The 24,788-nt window shown below is 36.3% G+C and overlaps 1 protein-coding gene across 4 annotated transcripts in view; it reads right to left on the bottom strand.

Annotated features, from left to right (window-relative positions):
* Window positions 1-24,788, bottom strand: part of LOC121382881 (GRAM domain-containing protein 2B-like) — a 147,198-nt gene that overhangs the window by 89,885 nt on the left and 32,525 nt on the right. The window contains exon 2 of one of the 4 annotated variants that reach the window (XM_041512583.1): window positions 17,744-17,785. The exons of the other annotated variants lie outside the window; for them this stretch is intronic. The gene's annotated coding sequence lies outside the window, so the exon portion shown is untranslated. The remainder of the gene's footprint in view (window positions 1-17,743; window positions 17,786-24,788) is intronic. 4 annotated transcript variants of the gene reach the window in all.

Genomic DNA, 24,788 nt, shown 5'->3' with positions numbered 1-24,788 from the left:
TACAGGATTGTGCTCCCTCCCCTTCCCCAAACTCCCAGATATCGTTCTACGGGCCTGATTCTAATGTTTTATATACCATAGCTCAAATTTCATATGTATCGTTTAATTTTATTCCAAATACCGAACAAAATTTTAAATAACTTGGTAAAAAGAAATCCTGACAAGAATCCTGAATGTAATCTGTATAATGCTTTATAAATATTTAAATCATGTTAAATACAATAAATATCTGCATACATACACACGTGCACACATTAATATTATTTCAGCCTATATCCGATATTTATTGCGTACGAATCCGAACCAAATATGTTTTATTTCGTGATAAGCAATAATTCACGAATTTTCGGGTTCCCTACTGATAGAATAATTAATCATGGAGATATTCACATTCCAATTGCGTGGCCTTCCCATTGTCTATGCCGGTTTGCGTCCTCAAGTTACCTCGCAACAGGCACATGCGCAGTGGAATGTGAAAGAGGTCTATTGGAAAATGAGGGACAAAATATATGGCCAACTGTTAACATTAATAAACAATAAACAAAGTGGAAGACAAAGCAGGATCACGTGAAGTCTTTCCCACTCCTGGCTACAGTCGCGAGAGACACACTCGGCATTCAAGCTACTAACTTCTCTTCAGAAAGGGTGAATTCCACAGGCACAAACGTTATAACTGACAAACGACACTCTCTGTCTTGCCAAAATGCAGAGCACTCATATGGGGATATAAAAACGCTGATCACACTGAATCGATAATTAAGTCGGTCAATAAACATTGCTTGATTTAACGAGTATATTTCTTTTTTAATTTTTAGGATTCTGTTTTTGTATGTGCAAAGAATATCCACTGGTATTTAGTTTTGATCTCCGATTGGTGATGAGAGTTAATTTTCACTTGAATTATTTTGTGATCTAATTAAAAGCCAATAAATGATCACTTCCAAGATATTATCTTGTGTTAGTTCAACTGTTCAACCTATGTACACATTAGTACTGGTTTTCTATTTAGGGCGCTTTATTATTTAAACTTCAACCTTATGTAATCATATTAATCACCGTACGTACTCCCAGTGCAGTGGATATTTATATTGTCTTTCTAATTTCCTTCACTGAGCTGAATATTCCTTCGTGAACTGCATCTGATACACTTGATTATTCTCCAAGGTATTCGAGATTCGAACATTTTCGAATATTCGATTCGAACGGAAAATTGAGATTCGCAGGGCCCTAATATTAGGCTAACCCAGCAGTGGCGTAGGAAGCTGCCAAATGGGCGGGGGGGAGCACATATATATATATATATATATACTATATATACTATATATATATATATATATATATATATATATTATATCATATAATATCTTACATTTTCAGTGCAATCAAAATATGTGATATTTTTCAGATCACATACTTTAAGAATTTGATAACTTTGCAAATTAGATGTAAATTAGTCGAGGTCTCGGCACTAGGTTTATTGACATTTAAGCAAACGTACTTGGGTGACACTCCATGATTAACGTATGCATTCACAGTCATCAAATAAAAACATTTCAATGGCAATTTGACACTGAAAGCTGTCCAGCGTTCAAAAAAACAAAAAAACGTTTGCAAGGACATCCAAAATGACGTCATTCGAGTTTGATGTCATTTCCATTCAAAACTACACCGCGCCACATATTCCTATGTCATTTGAATATCTAGTAATGGCAGACTGGAATTAAAGTTGCGTGTACAGTTTACAAAAACATGTTGTATTAAGCTTGAGCTTATATGATAAAGAGATTATTACCCTCGTGTATTTCGCTATCGTCAATATTATATATTAGGAATAAAAATAATGTATTATGCTCACCAGAGGCTCGCATAATACAATTTTTATTTCTAATATATGATATTGACGATACCGAAAAACACTGGTAATAACCTCCCCTCTCCCTCAATACAATTTTTATTCCTAATATATGATATTGACGATACCGAAAAACACTCTGGTAATAACCTCCCCTCCCCCTCTCCCTCCCTCTCCCTCTCTCTCTCTCTCTCTCTCTCTCTCTCTCTCTCTCTCTCTCTCTCTCTCTCTCTCTCTCTCGTGTAATACATGTAAATGCACTGAAATCAAATAAATAAGTGGCAAATTCTTAATCTGTATTTACATGAATTTATTACTAAACAATTTGAATATTTCAAAAATAAAAAACGCAGCACTGTCCACTTTCCAGAAATGTAGTCGTTTTCAAAGTAACGCTTTATGCTGAGGCCCGTTTGTGCACTAATTGTTTGATTGGTATCACAGTTCATCTAACAGTTGCAGTAACACTAGCTGTCCTTGAAAGATCATTACCGATAGTCACAACCAACATGACAAGTGTGGTGACAAAAGGATTGCATGGCTAGTGTTGCGATTCTCCGATTCATCTATGTCTGCGTCGTTAAATAAAACATTTCTTTCTTTCTTTCTATAGTTCGTTCCGCCTAAATAATTATTCCGCAGCAATTGTTAATCCTGTTTGGTAGTTTACCATAAGGCCAAATAAAAAAACGAGTTGGTGATCGTCCCCGCCCGTACCTGAAAAATGCGCCCGCTCCTGAAATTATTTTATTTTTTTATTTTGTTAAAAACTGTTAAAAATGTGTCGAGATAGCAGCAATTCCACTTTCGTAAGCACCACTTTCGTAAGCACCTTAACGGGTTAAACCATCACCAGGTCCACCTGGCGGCCAGTGAAGGAACTACAACATCCAGGCGCATGCGCTGTTGGAGGTTGTCTCCAGGGTTTTATAAAGTTTTTCACAGAAAAAAAACCCAACCTCCCCCTCCCCACCCTGATTTATGTGATCAAAAGGACGATCACCAACTTTTTATTTTTTATTTGGCCTAATTGATATTTGATGGATCACCAGTTTGAGGGAAATATAGCTTTTAACATAGATAGGACCGACAATTTAGTTCGAGCGAAGGCTTATAGTCGACCCTGGACGTGTTCGACTCTTCAGCAGTTAATATAAGGGTTTACCAAACAAAAAACTCGGGACTTCATTTTTGGTTCGAGCGTTGCGGTGTCTTCGACCCTTCTGAGGTCGAACCAACGAGATTCTACTGTATATACAGTCGACCTTCGATAACTCAAACTTCGATCTTTCAAAAACGTCGATCTCTCGAAGTGAAACGGTGGACCCGGCCGAACTGCTATACAAACTAGTAATAACAGACTTCGAACACTCAAACTTCGAACATTCGAAAAACTCTATCTCTCAAAGTAGTCCCACCATAAAAAATTAAGGGATATTGCACTTCCAAAACTCGAAGTTTGTGGAGTGACTGAGCCTTTTAACTGTACCGGTAATACTTTAAAGAAAAATGAATTGTCACCCAAGCCAAGCGTGAGTGCCCCGACTGGTCTCGGCTATCGATGATACACGCGGTAATTACAGAATAATAGATCGCCGACTATGCGGAACGAAATGATCCTACATGCCTGCATTTGGTTGTCGGTATTTGTACATGGCAGCGGGCCTCATTACACAAAGTACAGATAGTCTTGTAATCTTCAAAGAACTGTTGTAATAACAATTAACGCTGTTTGTTTTTTCTCTTAAACTAGTGAATCATGTCAAATTTGTTATTTGCTATTTAAGTGTGAATTCAAAATGATTCATTTCTAGTCATTTAGTTATATTAGAAACTGATACATCAGAGATCAAGCAATCTGGGGAAGAACCCGCCAACGGGGGGCTAGCCAGATCGGTTAATAGTCACACTTTCTTGTCATCCAAGCAATCTGCCCAGGGCCCAGAAAAGGGGGGATAGCCAGATTGGAGACAGATTTATTTTGCTATTTATATTGGATATTTTTTATTTGGTAAACAAACGTACTTAGTGCTAATTGAAGTACCGGAAGGGGCTCGAAGTACCTTTTAAAACCTTGAGGCCCAACCATGGTTCGTGTAATTCACTACAATACCGTTCGCTGGTATAATGCATTCTAAACAAAATAATATGCTGATGGACACTGCTTGTGGTTCTATCGAATACTAAATGTGATTTCAGTGAATTGCTGCAAGTTGTACTTTCCAGGAAAAAGTTTGTATTTTCAGTTAAGTTTCTCATAAATTAATCACAGACAATTTCCAATAGAGTCATAGGGTTTTACCTGCACATTCAGAACAAGATGTAGCACACACCTGTTATGGGCGCAGGTGCCTCGGCCCAGGAAAGGAAAATGGTTGTGGTGGGTGGAAGAGGGGGCAATTTTGATGCTATTGAATTTTGAATATTCCGTTAGAGAAAAATTGCACAAGTTCTTGAAGGAAAAAAAAAAGAAATTTGTTTTGTTTAACGACACCTTATTAATCATTGGCTATTGGATGTCAAACATTTGGTAATTCTGACTCGTAGTCAATAGAGGAAACCCGCAACATTTTCTTAATGCAGCAAGGGATCTTTCATATGCACTTTCCCACAGACAAGAACGCACATACCACGGCCTTTGACCAGTTGTGGTGCACTGGTTGGAACGAGAAAAACATCGGTCAGTTGAACGGATCCATTGAGGTGGTTCGATCCTGCAACGCAAGCACCTCAAGCGAGTGCTCAATTGACTTAGCTAAATCCCACCCCTTCTTGAAGGAATTTTGGCGCATTTTAGAACGGGTCACCTCGGGGTGAGGGTAGAAATAGATCCTGTAACTCACTTTGGTTAAAAAATTAAAAAAAAGTCCCCTCCTCCGATTACATGTACATGCCATATAAATGATGTTTAGACTTTCTTCTCTCTTTTTTTGTTAATTCAAGATGTCTGTGGGTGCATTCTGGGATATTTAATTTCATTATTGGGGTGGGGTTAAATTATTTAACCATTAAATGCGTTTTTGGTTAATATATCTTGATAATTTTATTTTATTCTACAAATACATAAAATATATCAGACACTACTATAACGGTCTTTCTTCTTTGTCTTCTTGTTATTTGGCTTTGAACTTACTGTATTAAATACCTGAAAAAGAAAAAGAAATCTAAAGACGGTCCAAATATCATAAATTAAAAACAAAGTAAATTAAGTGTGGATGAAACCAATCTTCGTCATCTCATTTATTTTTTACTTTATTGATTGATTGATTAATTGATTGACTGATTTTTCTAGGAAGATAGGACAATTTACTGTCATCACTGCTGATAGATCACAACAATAAACAACATCCAGGCGCGAATATAAGTAGGTTTTATTTATTTATTAAGGGGATAGGGGCAATCTAAATCCGTGCCTAGACTTTATAAAAGCAGAGTATACATTTAAAATTTCAGTTGCTATATGTAGTACCGTAGCATCATCTTCCATGTATATATTTACCTTCGGTATATGGTGTCGATTTTTTATTATTATTATTTTTATTTAATTTTTTTTACCAAAGATCCACAGTTTTTTTTCTATCAAATTTAGATAACATTATTCTTATCGAGTCTTATCCATTGTTGGTCCCAGCACGAGGAATTCACACCTCTACCCCCCCCCCCACCCCCGCCCCATTAAAAAGCCCGCGTACTAGTACTTTCTTTATGTAATAGAACCAACTGGCCTAGTTGTGCCCCATCGCCACCCAATGACACCTATTTTCCCCCCACCTTTTACAATTACCGGCCATCCCATATAACACGTGGAAAAGAGGGAATTAACACTCGTGCACGGTGTGGTGATTTGCTTCCTTTGAGAGTCTGTGTATTCGAGACGTCTGGTGTAAAAGATAAATATTTTGCATAGTTCGGATTGTGGTTACGTTGTGGGGAGCATGATTGTATATAATAATGATTAATTTTGCTTTTCAAGCCTGTAACACATTTTGGTAAACAAGTTCCTTGTTCGATGATGGGGACCTAGGGACTATGCCTGCACAGTTTTAATTCAGTATGTGAGTAGATGAATTCTAGGATATTTGATTTCATTATTCATAAATACAGTCTGATAAAATGGCCTTACAACGTGTCGTTTTAGACTGGGTTGAGGGTTAAATTACATGTTACCTAATATATCTTTTGATAATTATATTTTATTTTATAAATTGAAATACACAAAATATACTAGATACTAAGTTATAAAGGTCTTATTTCATCTGCCTTATTATTTTATTTTTGAACTTACTGTATTAAACACCTTGGGGGGAGGGGGGGGGGGGGGAGAGTGAGGGTCCAGAAAGTGAAAATATAAAACAAATATAGCGTGGATGAATCCAATCTTCAGACTGCTGTTGTTTCTCCACTCCCGCTGCACTGTGAATTTTGTGCTCTTAAAAACAAAATTTTAATAAAAATGTTGTAGTTTTTTTGTTTTGTTTTTTTAATTGTCACAATATTATAAATACTAAACAAAGTCAAAACTGATATATTTGAAGAAAAAGACCCTAATAAAAATACAATAAAAGTAAATAACCCCAGACCCTCCCCCCCCCCCCCCACACACACAGATAGAGAGAGGAGGTGGGGGGAGACGACGCACACACCAGACAAACCAATCTAATTAAAATTAGCTCCACTATTACATGTGGATCTAACACCAGCCAGTTGGAGCTCATGTCCAACAATCAAAACCGTACTTGCAGAATCCTGCAACCGACAATCGTTGGGATCGTTGGTCAAATCGACGGTAAACAGAATGATATTGGTACAGCTAGTGAAAAGGTAAATGGGGTTAGATATAACGTATTTGCAGCAACAACATCCCCATATAAAACCTCTTCCAGGCACGTGTAGCACACATCCCTCCCACTTGTGGACGAATATGTAAGGGGTTTTTTGTGGGGGTTTTTTTTTTGTCCTATATTTAAATAAAGATTTTTTAAAATTGGCTTGTGTCCCTTCCCCCACTAGAGACTGAGCCCCCTCCATTAGAGATTGTGCTCCAAACCCCCACACCCAGATATTGTTACCACGTGCCTGCGTATCCAAGTTCCTATCGAAAATCACTCCCAACGCATTTTTATATTAACAAAGCAGTTCGCAGACGAAACGACTAACAATCATTTGTCAAATCGGCGGTAAACATAAATGTATAATGATATTGGTACAGATAGTGAAGAAAATGTAAATGGGGCCCAGAGGGAATATATCCACAATAAAAACAGCCTCAAATAAAACCTGTATTAAAGTTCCTTTTGGAAATCTATTAACTTTTGAAGCAACTTGCAGACCTGCGATCGTTTGGGCCGTTGGTAAATTCAGCCGCAAAAATAATGATATTGCAGGTGCGTGTGCACAGGGGTGTGCTTCAGGGCCTACCCTCCTCCCCCTTCCAGAATTTTTTTTTTTTTTTTTTGCGAAGCATGACCAGACATACCCTATAAACATCTCTCACCAGTCTAGACACCCGTACTCAATTTTCTGAACATGCGCCTTTCTACGTTGTTTTGTAACCCCCACCCCCCATAAACGTAACTCGCTAGTCTAGACGCCCCCCCCTTTCTAACATTATTTCATATGCGCCTGCATTGGCAAAAACAGAAAAAGAAAAAAAGAAACAAATTTTAAAAAACACCCTAAATAATAATACATGTAAGAATAATACAAATAAAATGAAGTTTTTGTTAGCCGCTTGTGACAGACTTCACGTAGGCAAGCCACATGCACATTTATTTGTCGATTTTACTTCTTTTCTCTCAAAACCGCAATAACACCCGCCCCCCACCCCCACCCCCACCCCCAACCTCCTTTTCCTTTATTACTACTAATAGTTTTCCTTTTTCAGCAATCTACAAGGGTTGTCGGTCAGTTAAATTACATCATGTGTTTGGTTTTAAAATTTATTATAGTCAATATAGAGTGAATGGAAAGAAAGAAATGTTTTATTTAACGACGCACTCAACACATTTTATTTACGGTTATATGGCGTCAGACATATGGTTACGGACCACACAGATTTTGAGAGGAAACCTGCTGTCGTCACTACATGGGCTACTCTTTCCGATTAGCAGCAAGGGATCTTTATTTGCGCTTCCCACAGGCAGGACAGCACAAACCATGGCCTTTGTTGAACCAGTTATGGATCACTGGTCGGTGCAAGTGGTTTACACCTACCCATTGAGCCTTGCGGAGCACTCACTCAGGGTTTGGAGTCAGTATCTGGATTAAAAATCCCATGCCTCGACTGGGATCTGAACCCAATACCTACCAGCCTGTAGACCGATGGCCTAACCACGACGCCACCGAGGCCGGTATATATAGAGTGAATGATTTAAGGTGTCAATCGGAATATATCAATATCATAAGTTTTAGGATAATAAATTAATTATTCTAATTTTAAAAAATAAGTCAACACTGCGGTATAAAAGTTTTTAATTTTTTTATTTATTATTATTTTTTTATTATTAATTTTTTTAATTAAATTATATTTATAACATATCAGCAGTTGACAACAACGGACAGATAAAGAGGTCACAGATTCGCAGCAAAGTGACCGGTGTGAATTTGCAGAATTGCAGCAAGTTGTTACTGGTGTGGAACAAAATAGTCTGATAGCCAATTTGGTTTTAAACATCCGTCCCTCAAACCACCCTGTCCACTCCCCCTTTTTTTTTTTAAATCAGCAGGACATCGAAAAGTCAAACTGATCAAACTGATCCCCATCATATATAATGAATGCTTCCACAGCTGACGTAAGTTGCATGTGAGTCAATTTCACAATTTATTTATTTAAAAAAATTGGTGTTTCATTTTTATGACTTGAAGCTGTTAATAACAATGTGCATGTAAACATGGTCAATATAACAATAATGAACAGTTCTATGCGTTGGATGAAGTGCAAACGTAATTCTTGTTGAAATAAGAGTTTCTAGGACCGTCGAAACCGCCGATATTGCCACTTTGGTTGGTTCGCGTACTGTACACTGACAATGTTCACACTGAGGAGGAAGGTCCTTCTTTAAAATAAATGAATGCATCAAACATGTATGGCCGATGTGGGCACGGCACAATACTACTTCATCCTTCCTGCATCACCTGTAGGATGATTGCCACTCTCTCAGGACTGGCTTGACAAAATGAAGCTTGTTCACAACCATACCCGTCCCAATCATCTTGCAAAGTCGAAAAGATATATTGGTTAATATGAAATTTAAAATCACTGTAGGGGCAGAGTTCGTAAAATCTGCTAGCTCGTTTTTAAGTTTGGGCTAGTGAGAAACGCAAAACCATTAGCCTGCAGGGCTAGTGGTTTCCACCCCACCCCCACCCACCCTTATCGCTCGATCGTGTTGAGTTTTTTTCTCTCGGCTGAAATTTCATTTAATATATTTGATTATGACGTTTGTCATCGAATAATATCAACAACGCAATCAGTATATAATAATAATCCACTTGAACTAGGTCTGCAAACTGCAGTAACATGCTATCTCTACATTGCCACAGTTACAGCATGCATTGTTTACTTTTCCCTTTCAAGTTTCTGGCACAGGAAATAAGTCTAATGGCATGCGTATTGGTTGGACACGTCACGTGGTAGTTAATCTCGCACATATGATTTAGGCTAAGAACTTGGAAATCACCAATCGTGACGACAGGTTAATCTCAATCAAGTAAACCCCAGTCATGCTTTGAATTTCATTGTTTGTTTTATTTACCTATTGTTTTCTAATTTAACACTTTAACGCTGACATGTGGTTATCGGAAATCAGGAAAACAATTTACTTTAATGTTAATCACACATGCAATGACAAATAGTAGGGCCCTAAATGTATAACCCACTACCGAATACACTGAACCATCTATTACCGTGTGTTACGCTGTTGTACCCTCATTTAAATTTAATTATTTTGATAGTGGGTTTAGATATCAACCATGAGTTTGCGCAATTATTTTTCCCCGGGGGGAGGGCAAAAGCGATGATGGATCACACTTAACAAAAAAACAGAAGTACAACACGACAAAAAAACTGAAAGTTACAACATGATTTAAGTGTTTGTTTTATTTTACTGTTATACTCGTAAATGTGTAATGTTACAAAACTTATATAAAAATCCAGTTATAATTGATCAGGAATTTGGGCTAGTGCTTTAGGGTGTATACTACCAAATCAAATCCCAGACGACAATAGTAACATATGCGGCTAAAACTCCTACCTGCAACGTATCAACCGACATAAACGCCACGGATATAAATACTACCACCCCTTACACTTAAGTGAATCAGAAAAAAAGGGGGTCAAGCTGCTCGTTTCTGAGATAACGGGTAGCGTCTATGACTACCCTAGTTTCGCACAAAATTCGAGTACTTTTTTTTACAGGTACCCCATACATGTTTCAAGCACAAGGCTACTTGACACATTGGTACTAGATGAAATAAAATTGCACATTTATTTTACCCAGATGAAACTATTATTTTTTACAACCAACACACTCACATTTATAACCAATCACAGGACTTGTGGTGTTCACTTCTCTATCAAAAGTTGGGTGCACCTCGAACTTTGACCCAGCCGGAAGTTATTTGGTATAGTACTACCTTTATCTTGGTGGGCTAGTGGTTTTCGCAAACCTACTAGCCCTGTGGCTAGTGACTTTTCAAAATATTTGTCATACTCTGGTAGGGGACACCAACATGGACATGGGGCAAGTTCAAAGCAGACTTGGCAGCAACATCTGCCTTTTTGTTACCCTTAATGTCAACATGGCTGGTTACCCAACAAAATATAACATCTTTATTGGCAATTGATAAAAAGACAAACTTTCATATCACCATCCCAACTACATGTAAGAATAAGAGAGAGAAAAACTGCTTCCAAATCATATGCTAATTGACCTCACTATGAAACCAATTGAGGGGAGTAACACAGATGATGAGGAGCCATGTAAGATATTACCATACTGATACCATACATGCTATCACATGCCAGCGGAGCTAAAATCATTCTCCTTGAACTAAAGTTTGTTTTGTTTAATGACACCACTAAAGCATATTGATGTCAAATCAGCTATTGGATGTCAAATATTTGGTATTTCTGACATGTAGTCATCGGTGTACGTGTTTACTGTGATATCAACATGTATAAACATTATACATATCATAGAATTATTAGACAACGCACCTATTTTTTTTTCTGTACATGATCAAAACGACAACAGTGTAAAATAAATGTTGTGACCATTACTTGCATTGTACGAAATTAAACAAAACAAAACCGACAAGATCTTAATAATAAGTGAACTCCTAGCTGATTGGCTCAGTGTAAAGATAACCAACCAATCGCGTTTCAATTTATAAAAAGTATTATAGGAAGTTTATTGTGAACAGAATGGAAAGGTTTGTGGCATTGTGGATTGGATTCAATAAACAATTAAAATGGCAGAGTTAAAAAAAAAAAAATACAAGTGTGATTTGTTCAATTTAGGGGCGCGTTATTTCGCATCAGTCAGATTGAGTTGACGTGTGTGTGTGTGTGTGTGTGTGTCATGGGCATGATAGCGCTCCTGCCCATCAAAAATGAAGGTCTGTAAATCATACTAAATGGCAAGTTCTGGCTAACCCTTCCAATAATAACAATAGATCTTTTACACACTAGATAGCACTCATCACAAGACATATATGATAACACCACAAATTTGTAGAACAGTTGTGTAAAATAATACATGCAAGTTCCTTTATAGTTGATGGTTTAATGCCAGAGCAATAAAGTTTCTTATATAGCAGATACATGGAGGTCAAGAAAGTAAGAAGCAATTAAAATGTCAGATAAGCCAATGACCCAGTCAAGTTTTATCTGCACAATATTAAGTATACTGATGTGAAAAAAATAAGGGATTACATCAACACTAACAGCAAAGTGTGGCTGCAACCAAAATCCTAATGCTAAGTTCAGACTGCCAGCAGAAACTTTCTGCTGACACGGCTTCTACAACTGTCGAGTTGCTAGTCTGAGCACTATTACAACTCCATTCTTGTCGTATAGCCCATTAGTTGTTAATCCGAGCGTCTCCATCGGCAGTTGGGGAAATTACAACGCAATCGTCAAGTTAGCCAACTTTCTGCTGGCAGTTGGTAGTCTGAGCCTAGTTAAACCCAGTGTCAGGGAAAGAAAAAAGAAAGAAATGTTTTATTTAACGACGCACTCAACACATTTTATTTACGGTTATATGCCATCAGACATATGGTTAAGGACCACACAGATTTTGAGAGGAAACCCGCTGTCGCCACTACATGGGCTACTCTTTCCGATTAGCAGCAATGGATCTTTTATTTGCGCTTCCCACAGACAGGATAGCACAAACCATGTCCTTTGTTGAACCAGTTATGGATCACTGGTCGGTGCAAGTGGTTTACACCTACCCATTGAGCCCTGTGGAGTCGGTATCTGGATTAAAAATCCCATGCCTCGACTGGGATCCGAACCCAGTACCTACCAGCCTATAGACCGATGGCCTAACCACGAGGCCACCGAGGCCGGTCCAGTGTCAGGAAGTTAACTGTGTTACTGACATTCAATCCCACGCCACATCTTGGTGTTTCATCTGAACATTACAATGCATATCAATTAAATTTGGTCTACAACTCAAAGTGTTCCCCTTTTTTCTTTACTTCAGTATATTTGAACACAAAGGTTTAAGTGGTTTTACATTATTACACATAGATTCTTTTACTGCCTTTATTAAAGATGCAGGGGATGGAACAAAGCACTCACTTGATACACGGTCGATCTAGGATCAATCCCCATCGGTGGCCCCATTGGGCTATTTCTCGCCCCTGCTATTGCACCATGACTGGTATATCAAAGGCTGTGGTATGTGCTATCCTGTCTGTGGGATGGTGCATATAAAAGATCCCTTGCTACTAATGGAAAAATGTAGCAGGTTTCTTCTCTAAGACTATATGTCAAATTACCAAATATCTGACATCCAATAGCCGATGATTAATAAATCAATGTGCTCCAGTGGTAGTGTTAAACAAAAACAAACTTGTTATTACAGATGTAATCCAGCCTCACCATAGTACGACATCCCTTACTTATTTTACAAAACACAACATCCAATGATTAAATTAATAACTGTGCTCTAGAGATGTCGTTAAACAAAACATTTGTAAACAAAGCAAATGCTTCAATTGATACAGATTTATTACAAGTGCTTAATAATGCTCTGCAAATAAAAATACATATAAATCACGAAAATTATCTAGCAAATACATAAATACAGAGAATATATCACATTGTGATGCCAATAAAGTCGTATCACACGTGTTGCACAAGTGTGATTAATGAAATATGTTCACTTTATGAATATAAACATGAAATAGCTATTTTGTATTAAATGCCCGGAAAATAAAAGTCCTTTAAATGTCAAACAATTTATGATTAACTTCTTACATTCACACAGTCTTTGTGGACTTGGCACGATCAATAATGCAAGCCTTACGCAAATACATGTAGGTGCCAATAAAAACAATTTGTACAAGCACAACAGCAGATCCTTCCTTATACTGGCTCAAATGTAATACACAGTGGACGGTTTCCATCCATTTGTGAAATTGCCAAGACAGAATATATTTCATCAAAAGATGCCCATCAAAAATTGGTGGAAATTTCCACATAATGAAAGTAACCTACTGGCCTACTAATTACAAAAGCAATATGAGAATTCCTTTCCAATCACAGATCACTACACTAATAAAGACTGAAAGCAGGAAATTATTACGGATACTTCTGGACATCTCGACTTAGCTGCCATTGCCTACTGTTAAGACATTTTCTACTTTTTAAGCATCTAAAATTAGGCGATAACTGTGTTGTATTTGACCATTTGTGGATGTTAATACTGGTTTTACAGTTGCAAATTGACTTGTACCAGTGACACTAAACCGGAGGTGGTAAAACACATATTTTCATCTGTAAAACCAGCATTAATGTCTGCAAATGGTCAAAGACAACATAATTATCCCCAATCTGATTCAATAAGCCCATTATAAAAAGTTTTTTTCATTTAAATAATATTTCGGAAAGAACGCAGCATTAACAAAAAACTGGTCACTATATTATGTTTTAAGACATCTGCCTAATACAATAATTATAGTGCAAGCAGATTAAAATATATGTTTTTATATGTTACATAAAATTATGAGCAACAGTTGTATCATGTAATACAACTGTTGCTCCTAATTTAATTTCTGTGTATTTTATTGTTTTAAATCATAAAGACACTGCAAACCTGTATTACCGATTTCACTTTAAAAATTATTTTGAATTCTCATCGCGAGAACTGGTGCTTGATAACAAAGATTCATAGAACTTGTCCATTATTTACTTTGGAATTTCTGTCAGTCACAAATGTAATGTTACACAGATATTTTTAAACAACATTTATGTTATAAAATTTACTGCTGGCTTTAATGTTACAGATGGATTTGATTTGCCAATCAAATTTCGTGTTAAATGTTGACTGAATTAGAATTAGATGTATACATTAAATGTTTTCTTTTGTTTAGAATGTCAATGTCTCTAAACATAATATCTTTCTAATAGTCCTAATGTTTGCAGTATCCCAAACTGGATTTTACATTAAAATTAATTTATACAAAAAAAAACTTTTTACTTTTTAGGAAGTAATATGATGTTTTGAACTACAATGTAACATGTACTACAAATCTTAGAATACCAAACATTGATATTAATGCACTACACCAAACAAAACAAAAAAGGTTTTAATATGTAACATGTTACAATATTACAAACATGTTACAATGGCAGGAAAGTTAACAGTCTCTTTAATTTAGTTTTTAAAAAAAAGAGAAAAGTTTAATGACGCCCACATAAACCATAGTATAAACAGCAGCTATCTTCGTCTTAGACAGTTCTGAAGTTACAAATAATGATAAATGATGGTTGGTCCCAAGGCATTAAAAACAACATGCAAAGGGTAAAAGTTATGTGGAGATTTTTAAAATTATACTCTTGGGTAAATACTATTTATTCTGCAGCTTTACCACCCCCCCCCCCCCCCCCCCCCCCCCCCACTCCCAACTACACTAATCAAATTAGGTATCTAATGTACATGTACAGTACTGACACTAAGCTACTTTTTCTGATGACAAAGGTTATTTTGTAATGGCTCAGTAGGTAGAGCACTTGCCTGAGATGCTCGGATAATGAATGAATGAACAAATGAACAGGACTGCACATACCACTGCCCTTAGTATAAGTCAAATAGGACTGGATGGAACTGGAAATAACTCGGTGGATTCAACTTGGGGATGTATAGAACTCTGTATAATCAGCACTTGCCAGTCCCTTATCCAGAAACTAACAAATATGGAAAATCACTTGGTCCCCATTTTCTTTTTCTTTTTTTTACAATTACCATAAAGAAAATCAGAGAAAATCTGATAACATGGCTTTATATCCACCAGACTTGTTGAGCCAAAATGTTTGCTTCCTTCTCTCATCCAGTAATCCTGTATGCATATGAGGAGAACTGATTCTACATGTCATGTATAAATAACTTGGAATTCTATTTCCAAGATGTCCGTGCAGACTTATTACTGGGCACCACTGAGTTTGAAATGTCTCTAATGCCGAGCCTGTGATTAGCTGTAAGATGTGCAATTTAATCCGGCGACAAATCAATAACCAATATCAAAAATTTACATTGTAGCATTCAAAACAAGTAAAGCCCCAGGCGATATTAGATATACATTTTTGGTCAAGCTAATGGAGTCTGCAAACTCACCCCGGCTGAATAAAAAGATCAACCTATTAATGTTCTTGGTACACCGTCACATTAATAATAGAAAACCGAGACTTCCAATATATTCCATATCAAGACTGCATTCGTGCCTTCAAGGGAATGGGCTTTTACTGATATTTGCCTTCATGCCGACAAGAAATCATTTAGGATAGAAGTAATAAGGTTTGCATTTATTGCAGAGGACAATATTTAGCCCAAAATATGACAGCACTTATGCCCAAAAGGTAGCTATAACAAACATGTGGTTATGTACACATTTGTACCTACATGTATATACACTTAGTTGAAAGAAATAGGCTGCCTTTTAAACACCATCGGTAAAAAAGACACTTGGTCTAAATCATAACTGGCCAAAACACCAAATACATATATATAATTGTATAAAACTGAAAATTAATTTGGTACATATAGATTTCATCCTAAATTTGCTAAAAAGCTTCAATAATGTAATAACCACAAGTAATTCCTATGATTAATGACATTTGTTTTATTGATTGGTTTTTTAATGCTTTTATTACATAGTATTTACATGTACATGTATATTACATGTACATGTATGATATTTTTCCTAAGAAAAAAAAAAGAGGACTTTACCAATACTTTAACAAAATTTACCAAATTAACAATAATTCAGGGCTTATAATTTTTATCAACAGGTAGCTTAAACATTAGGAGGCAGATTACTAAATATATTAAATGTGAAGCTAGTATCACATGATGGTTAAAGCTGTGATTAACATGTCAAACAATAGTCTGTGAAAGATTAATGTGCTATACATATACAGCTTGAATAAGTCACTATTGTACACCGTAAAAATAACTAGGCAACTGAAATGCCTAGATCAAGCTGCAATTGTGTAATGTGGTATTGCGCAAGGATTTAAAATCCATATGATTGTATTAATAGCAGCTACGTGTATGGTTCACATACTATCTCCATTTTTTCCACATGGCCAACCAATTCACCAGATTTATCCTCTATCGAGTCATCACAACAATATATATATGTACCCAGTACTAGTTTGACACGAGCAGTTGCTCCCGCAAAACTATATCCACGTGGGCAAAAAACTGCTCATCTCGTCACCCGCCGATATCATTAATATATTTATTTTAAATTACTATGAATCGTTACACTGGGAGCAATTGCTCTCCTACATAAAGTTCTGCAGAGCAGTTTCTTGCTCACCATCGATTCTCATATCAGAAGCACTGATGTACCTATTATAAGCATTAACTTTGTCATGTTTGGGATAAACCCTCTCAGAACTTCCATGCCCATATGATTTACAATGTACCTACCGAAGATGGCCGGCTTTTGCTGTAATGCCGATGACAAGACTTTAATCATGACCGTCACAGATTTTCAGACTTTACACACCACCCTTTTTTTCATTTACTTTCTGTCATTTGAAGAACATGTACAACTGTGCATATATTTCAATTTATTTTCTTCCCATTCGAACTGATCTCACCCCAGTCTTGGTCTCTTCAGCCAAGACATACAGTGTACATTTGTATGCTAGTTTGTCTCTTAGTAATCTGAATCACATCCATGCCATTTCCTATCAGCTTTTATTGTGGCCTCATTGTGATCATTCCATTGGTAATTTTTAGCCCTGTTGTTGAAGGAAATCTCTAGTAATGTGCCCATATCTACTGATGGTTCAGGCACGTCCATCCTGGGCACGAGTTCTGATATATCAAAGGGGGGTGGGGGGGGGTGGGGGGGGGATAAAAAGTCAAACTGGATAATTAAAAGTACTGGATAAACAAATGTGTTTTAAGAAGTTTTTTAAACGATATAAGATTTGTGGCATTTTTAAGAGTGTCTGGCAGTTCAACTATTGCTGATGATTAATATTAAGAGAAGACGACAAACACTTTTAGCACCCTTATTTTTGCCTTGTACACAATAAATATAACATATTTTACCATAATTTCACTTCAAATTCATATTTCATTAAAACAAAAAATTCAAACAGTGACATGCATTAGTGTTCTGAAAACTGAAAAGTCATATACTCACTTTATTGTTATTGTAAGAAGATGCAAAGTGACGTCATTCAAACTAAAAATACATGTAAGCTATATTATATTACAATGCTTTGTCACATTAAAATCAAAACAGCAGACTGTTGTCTTTTAAGGTGCGCGAGTGAGATCGCACATAATTTCAATCTGGCGAGTGTGAAAAATAACGCATGTTACATTTTGTATATTCATTTCCACTATTTACATTATGTAGCTGATAAAAAGATCACTTTAATAATACACCCAAAAAAAATCAGTGCAAGCTTTTAATATATGACTGATACCTACCTTTGCTATACAAATCAGAAAACATTGGTTTAACAGACATCACCAATTCGATCAAAACTCCTATGCGTATTTAATTTATTATTAATTAGAAACAGTCCACTTTTGTAAGGTAATAGATTACACCGACTGATAAGTCTAACGCATTTATACTGTTCATATAGTTATGAAAAAAAAATAGAACTGAATTAAATAGTGACTTCTGTAGCCTACACAAATAAACTCGTTACAGAAATCAGCGAAGTCAGTAAAATTGTCTCGATTATTTCATAGCTGTTAGCCTACAAAGTTTACATGAGGTCCCGAAAATGGCAAACGTGTAATTTAGACAAAGACAATTCAAAAGTAGACGGAATAAAAAAACAGAAGGAAAAGAAATGCTAATAGGTATCAGTGTTCTCCAACTTTTATGCGACCAGGTTGGCGGACATGTGAGGCTTTGGGCCTCACAAACGAGTAGACGAAGTCCACGGGGGGGCGAGGGGGGTATAAGCTCGAGAGGGGTTTGCCCCCTCTCGCACCGAAATTTTTTGTAAATCTTAAGTCACAAAAGGTGCTTTTTTCTGGCATTTAATAGATGATTTAAATAAAGTTAACCATAATCTATCTCATGATCTGCCGCACCGGCACCGGTCACGCTGAAGTAGTAGGGCCTAGATGATCATAGGCCTAAATGTGTGCGGCCAGTGGGCTAATCTCACCCGGAAAATTTTGAAAATAAAAGCTCATATAGATGCGATTTCCTGGCATCTGGGGATAGTATTTTGCCGTCTTTCATTGCATAAAATATTATTCTCGATTTATGGTTTTCAACATGCCAACAGCCAGCAATAGACAATTCCCCTGCATGAAATTTGCCCGGACCCTTGTCAATTACTCGCAAGGACTAAGATTTACTAAAAATCATAATATGGTTTTACTGTCGCAAATTTAGTTTTATTGGCGACGCGTTAGCAAATCGGAAAACACAGTAGGGTTATCCCTATTCTAATTAAACTGTTTGCTGGTTGATTTTAAATAGGAAATTGTCACATTTGTAGTTAGAATAAGCCTATAAACGTCACCAGCTGGTGACGTCATTAGGTAGCCCATTAACAGACGATGGGTGGTCGGACAGTTAGCGGCTCGAACATAGATGTGTAATTTGACATATTTAATCTGCTCTCATGATTAGATAACAACTAATAAAGAATAATATGTTCATTTCGGACATAAAAACTTCTCAGTATTTAACAACTTCTGTACGTAATATGAACGCTACAGAAACTGTCTTTATGACGTCATTACAAAACAACCCTGTTCCTCGCTTAACCTATGACGTATTTCTGCCAGAAAATTTGCAACCGGTATATCAGTGATTTTACCACCTGAAATTTTTAGCAGGGATCCAATCAGATTCGTTCTTACAAATGTGTTAAATTAGAATATTATTATTATATACTCCAAGTCCAAGTACAGGCTAAATATAGCGATAGGTGAATAGAACTGACAGAAGTTTTTTTCGTCATAGCGGATTGATTTTCGACTTGGCTGCATTTTTTATCAGCTTGGCGGACCCGTCTGCGAAAATCTTCAGCTTGGCGGCGCAAATTCTCAGCTTGGTGGGTGTACAAGCCGCTTACTGGGGTTGGAGAACACTGAGGTATGTAGGAATAGGCCTAGGTCTCGTTTACAAAAGAAGTCTTTTTTTTAACGTTTATTATTTTTATTTTTTTATCTTTAAAAAAAAAATCAAAGGACACTTCATTTAAATATTTATATTTCAGCCAGAGGTTAATGAATGTACATCTGTTATTTTTATATGTATATATTTACAAAATATAGTAACAGTAATCAATGATCACAGCCAACTATTTAATTTTTGTTTCTTTCAATACGTTGTTAGAAAGTCACAGATCATGTGACTGGAACATGATTTATTGCACAGTACTATGTGGCATATTGACCAATCAGAGATATAATCGGGGTCAGGTTATTTTCACTCTTGGAACTCTGGTTGCACACACATGCTGGTCTACTTGAAAGTTGACAACTTGTTTTGCATTTATGATGGGGTCTAAAATTATGTTGGTTTATTTTAGATTATGTTTATTATGGCATACCATATTTGGAATAAAATCCTTTGTAATGACAGATTTTGTCAGAGTTTGTATATTTTTGTCAATAAAATGGGACGTTCTAAGTCAATAATGTAACGCTGATTCATAGATGTCAGAGCCGTTCTTAACTGGTTGTGGTAGGTCAAATGACGTGTTATAAAATGTTGAGGGAGGGAGACTGGTTGCGTAATTGTTGAATTAAACATACCACGTGAATGTCAATGCCCCAACCAACACTATCAACTGAACTAATTGTAGGCCTACATTTAATGAGTTTTTTAAAAATAATAATATGAGGGATCTAATTCAATCGGTAGTGCACACTTTGAGATGCTTGGGTCGTAGTTTTAATTGAACCACCTCCTCAGAACCAGTGGGTTTTTCCCATCTCAACTATTCTAAACATGTTTGTTGTACATAATAATGAAATTCAAGACAAAGTTGATTCCTACACGTTTAGGTGCACATTCATCAAACCATCTAACACTGAAAAGGTATCTATACTTGTGTGCAACAAATTATCTCAATAGTACATATTTTAATTTAAAAATCAATTGTCTGCATTTATCAGTGTATATCATAATTATATTTCTATAGCACTGCTCCTGAAATTTTTTAATAACTCCATTCCTGAAAGTGAAAAGAAGTCAGACTGCATTAATGAACCACACAACATACAATTAGAAGAAAACATTATTAGTTTATTGGTTAATTTTTGCCACATACATGTATGTCTCTACAGTTACATGTACCAATTACTTTATAAATTAATAATGCTTGTTTTCACTTGCCTTAGCATTTTGACGAGTGTGATTTTTCACTTGTCTAAGTGTTTTGAGGTGTGCGATTTTTCATTCGCCATGTTTTTTCAAAAGCCAAGGACTGAAACCGGTCTACTTATCTTGACCGATAATTCGGAGATCTATATCAGCAAACACTATTTACATGTACATGTCAGTATGTTTTTATTTTTCATAATTTTAGACAAGATCTTAAGTTTAAGTTTTAGAAGATGAAAAAAGAAAGAAAAGAGTACCATTCATCAAATATACATGTATCATATTAAAAATTACTTTTGAATAAGTTATTTTTATTGTGAATGATGCCACTCGCCAAATTCACCAATTGCGAATTTAATGAACAATTGGCGAATTTTATTTTAATTTGGCGAACAAAAATTGTGTAATAATTGATATTTTGTTGGAAAATAGCTATAGGTTTTCCATTTTTTAAATAATTTGGCGAAATGTTCAGATCACCCAGAGCTAGCCGTGAGTGGTAAAGCGTTCGCTTGATGCGTGGTCTGTCTAGAATCGATCCCCGTTGGTGGGCCCATTGGGCTATTTCTCACTCCAGCCAGTGCAACACGACTGGTATATCAAAATCTGTGGTATGTGGCATCCTGTTTGGGGATGGCGCATATAAAAGATCCCTTGCTGCTACTACTATTGTTGTTACTGGTGCCGCTGCCACTACTACGGTTACTACTACTGCTGATGCCACCGCTTCTACTACTACTGCTGCTGCTGCGGATGCTGCAGTAGTAGCAGCAGCAACGGTAGTAGTAGTAGTAACAGAAGTTCTCAGCAGCAGTAGTAGTAGCGATGAAAATACCATATACAACAGAAGTAGTAGTTGCAGCAGTAACAAACAGGTGATCAGTTAAAGTAGCAGTAGTGGTAACAACAACAGTATCAGCAGCGGTATTAGCAACAGCAACGCTGGAAGTAATAGTAGTGGATCTCACCAAAAAATATTACTGTTTTGGGGATTATTTTACAAGTTTTATTGTTGAAAGTATGCCATGTATTTATACTCAAATATGTTAATTTGACACATTTATTTTTTATAACCTATTTATTTTGGCATTAGAACGGTTTTGGTTATGCGAAAAGGCGTGCGATCTCACTCACATGCCAAGACAACAGTCCACTTAGTTAAATTAACAGTCATCACTAATAGCAAAAATGTAAACAATACTAACTACCTGTTGCCCAAGTTTATTTTGAAATCTGGTCACTGGCATTAATGGTTGTTCAAACAATGTTTTGTCGGTGATCAACTTCATGAATATTACTGCGCTTTCCCTTAAAATAGACTGATCTCTGCAGTTCACTAGAGCAATAGGGACACACATCATTTGGTACAAAAACCAGTGTACTTTCCAGAATTATCCTCCTTACATGTATTAATATGGTGGCAAAACATGATACTTTCAGTTTTATCGTAGTGATCTGTTGTCAGTGTTTATAAATAAAGTTTTTGTCTGTGCACAAATTAAACCATCTGTACAGTGCCATACAGTAACAGTCAAACAGCTTTCACTCTCTACTAAGGGAATATTTCGTTTTGATGCTATGTAATAATGCTAGTTTGATTGGAATAGTCTGATTATATTGCGATGTACAAAACGTGAAAACCAAAGTTTGTAAAATAATTTTCTTTTGTTCAAATATTGTACATTATTGTTCTCGTGCTGAAAATAAGAAATATTTCAATATTTATAAGTTGTTTTTCATGGGTCGACTTATAAACGAGTCAATAAAAAAAATACGTTTTCAGGGCTTGAAATTAGGGACTCGACTTATAGCCGAGATCGACTTACAGGCAAAGATATACGGTAACCTTTTTTTTGTTCCCGCAGTAAATTTAGGACATCATTTATACAAGAGTTCTTTTTGTTTTTTGTGTGAATTTATCGATGTATTAAAGTCACAAATTTGTGATCATTTATACATCAATAAATTCACCAAAAATGGATGGACAGTCGGCTGTGAAAATGTTAATACAAATGGTATCAAATTGTTTAATTCTGTTTATGTGTGGCAAGTGTTTAAATGAAATGGCTACCACTATGTTCTGTAATTTCTGAAACCTTTTTATTGCCGTCCAAACCAGGATATCATGTCAATCACACACAGATCCGGGTTAAGAAAATATCCCTAAACAATCTCTAACTGAAAATCAATGTGTGGACCACCACCGTGCCAGTCATTTTGTTAAATCAAATGCTTTAAAGCTAGCTACCGTCTCAGGTGTATTTTAGAATAAACCATCAACGTTAATTTCCAACTAGTTGCCATTTGACTAGTTTAATCTACAAAATATTAACGAAAAGATGACCTTGTATACTCTATGAAGGTACATGTAGTTGATAATAACCAATGACAGCAATAACACAAATCTATTAAAACTGTAGATGTGTTTGTATTTTGCATTAGTAAATGATGTGATAACATGGTGAGGTCAGACTGAATTTATTAAAACTGTAGGTGTGTTTGTATTTTGCATAATTAGTAAATGATGTCATAAAATGATGAGGTGATCAGGACATTTGGCCACAGATGCAAGAAATGTTCCCTTTGGGTGTGATGAATTATAAGATCGATCCCTTCCAATAGACCTTTAAGATTATTTTCCATTTCAACTAGTGCTCCACAACTGGTATATTAAAGGCTGTGGTATGTGCAGTCCAGCATGTGCAAACACACACACACATCAGATCCTCCACTGCCAAATGTAGGAATTGAATAGTCTAAGACAGCTGAAGCAGGCTTATTTTCTAACATACTAAGGCGAGATGTATCATCAGTGCTTTCACTTAAACCTCAAACTACTCTCAGATAAACACAGCTTATACTGAACCGCTAATCATGTCAGCAACAAATTCATGTGCAAAGCAATTTAGCTCAAATAGATTTTGAATATTGAACAGGAAATGAAAAGTTCAGCTGATCCAAATTTGAACCAAGAACCTTAACAAGAAATCTTGCCTGAGCCAAATGGTTGATGTAGAGCTAATACATATACTAGTAATAGCTGCTGATTAAGTAATGTGCTGGGGTATTGATAAACAAACAATCAGTCTTGTAATGAGCAAAAGTTCCCTCTGAAGGCCTCTTCATGATAGGCAAGCGGTGGTTTACTCTTACCCAGATTACCAATACCATACATATAAAATACCTTTACAGGCACACTAATACGTTGCTATTCATTCATACCACTGTTTTCATTGTACTGCTATTGTATGTGTATCTAAATAACATTCAGCTGATGCAAATTTAGATGGTGTACATTGTAGTTTCAGTTTAATAAGATTTTGTGAAAAAATTAAGTACCGTTTGACTTTCTTGATCTGTGGTAACCTTCTGGTAAGGTCACACACAAAAAAGTCGGTCTCTAGTCAGACCAAAGTTCCAAAATTGACGCATGAAATGGACAGAAAAGGTGAGTATATTTAGGTGTTTTTTTTACATCCTCCTCATCTGCCTTGGTCCATCCTCAATGGCCATGGCACCCCCTCCTTTGCCTTAGTACCCTAAATGCTCTAGTGGTGTCGTTAAACAAAACAAACTCAAACTTTGGTACCCTCGCTATTTTCCATTAAATTTTCCACATAGCCATGGCAATTTTTATGACTTCAACTTTGGCTGCAAATGTTTATAAAAAGTCATTCAGAACAACAGGACCTACCGGTATTTTAGAGAAATTAAAGACAGCTAATGGTCCAAGCACGTCCTAGTTCATGCACGATGACATTTTGGCTCCAAATGCGGTTTTACATAATAGTAAGAAAAGCTGGGCAAAAATCAACGACATACCACAGGAAATTTAAAAATCCCCAAAACAAGTTGGTGCACGAGGGTCAAAATCGAT

This window comes from Gigantopelta aegis, chromosome 2 (assembly GCF_016097555.1).
Source record: "Gigantopelta aegis isolate Gae_Host chromosome 2, Gae_host_genome, whole genome shotgun sequence".
In the NCBI taxonomy this organism is placed as follows: Eukaryota; Metazoa; Mollusca; class Gastropoda; order Neomphalida; family Peltospiridae; genus Gigantopelta; species Gigantopelta aegis.
Note: the sequence above shows the minus strand (reverse complement) of the source record. Positions and strands in the feature narration are given on the sequence as shown.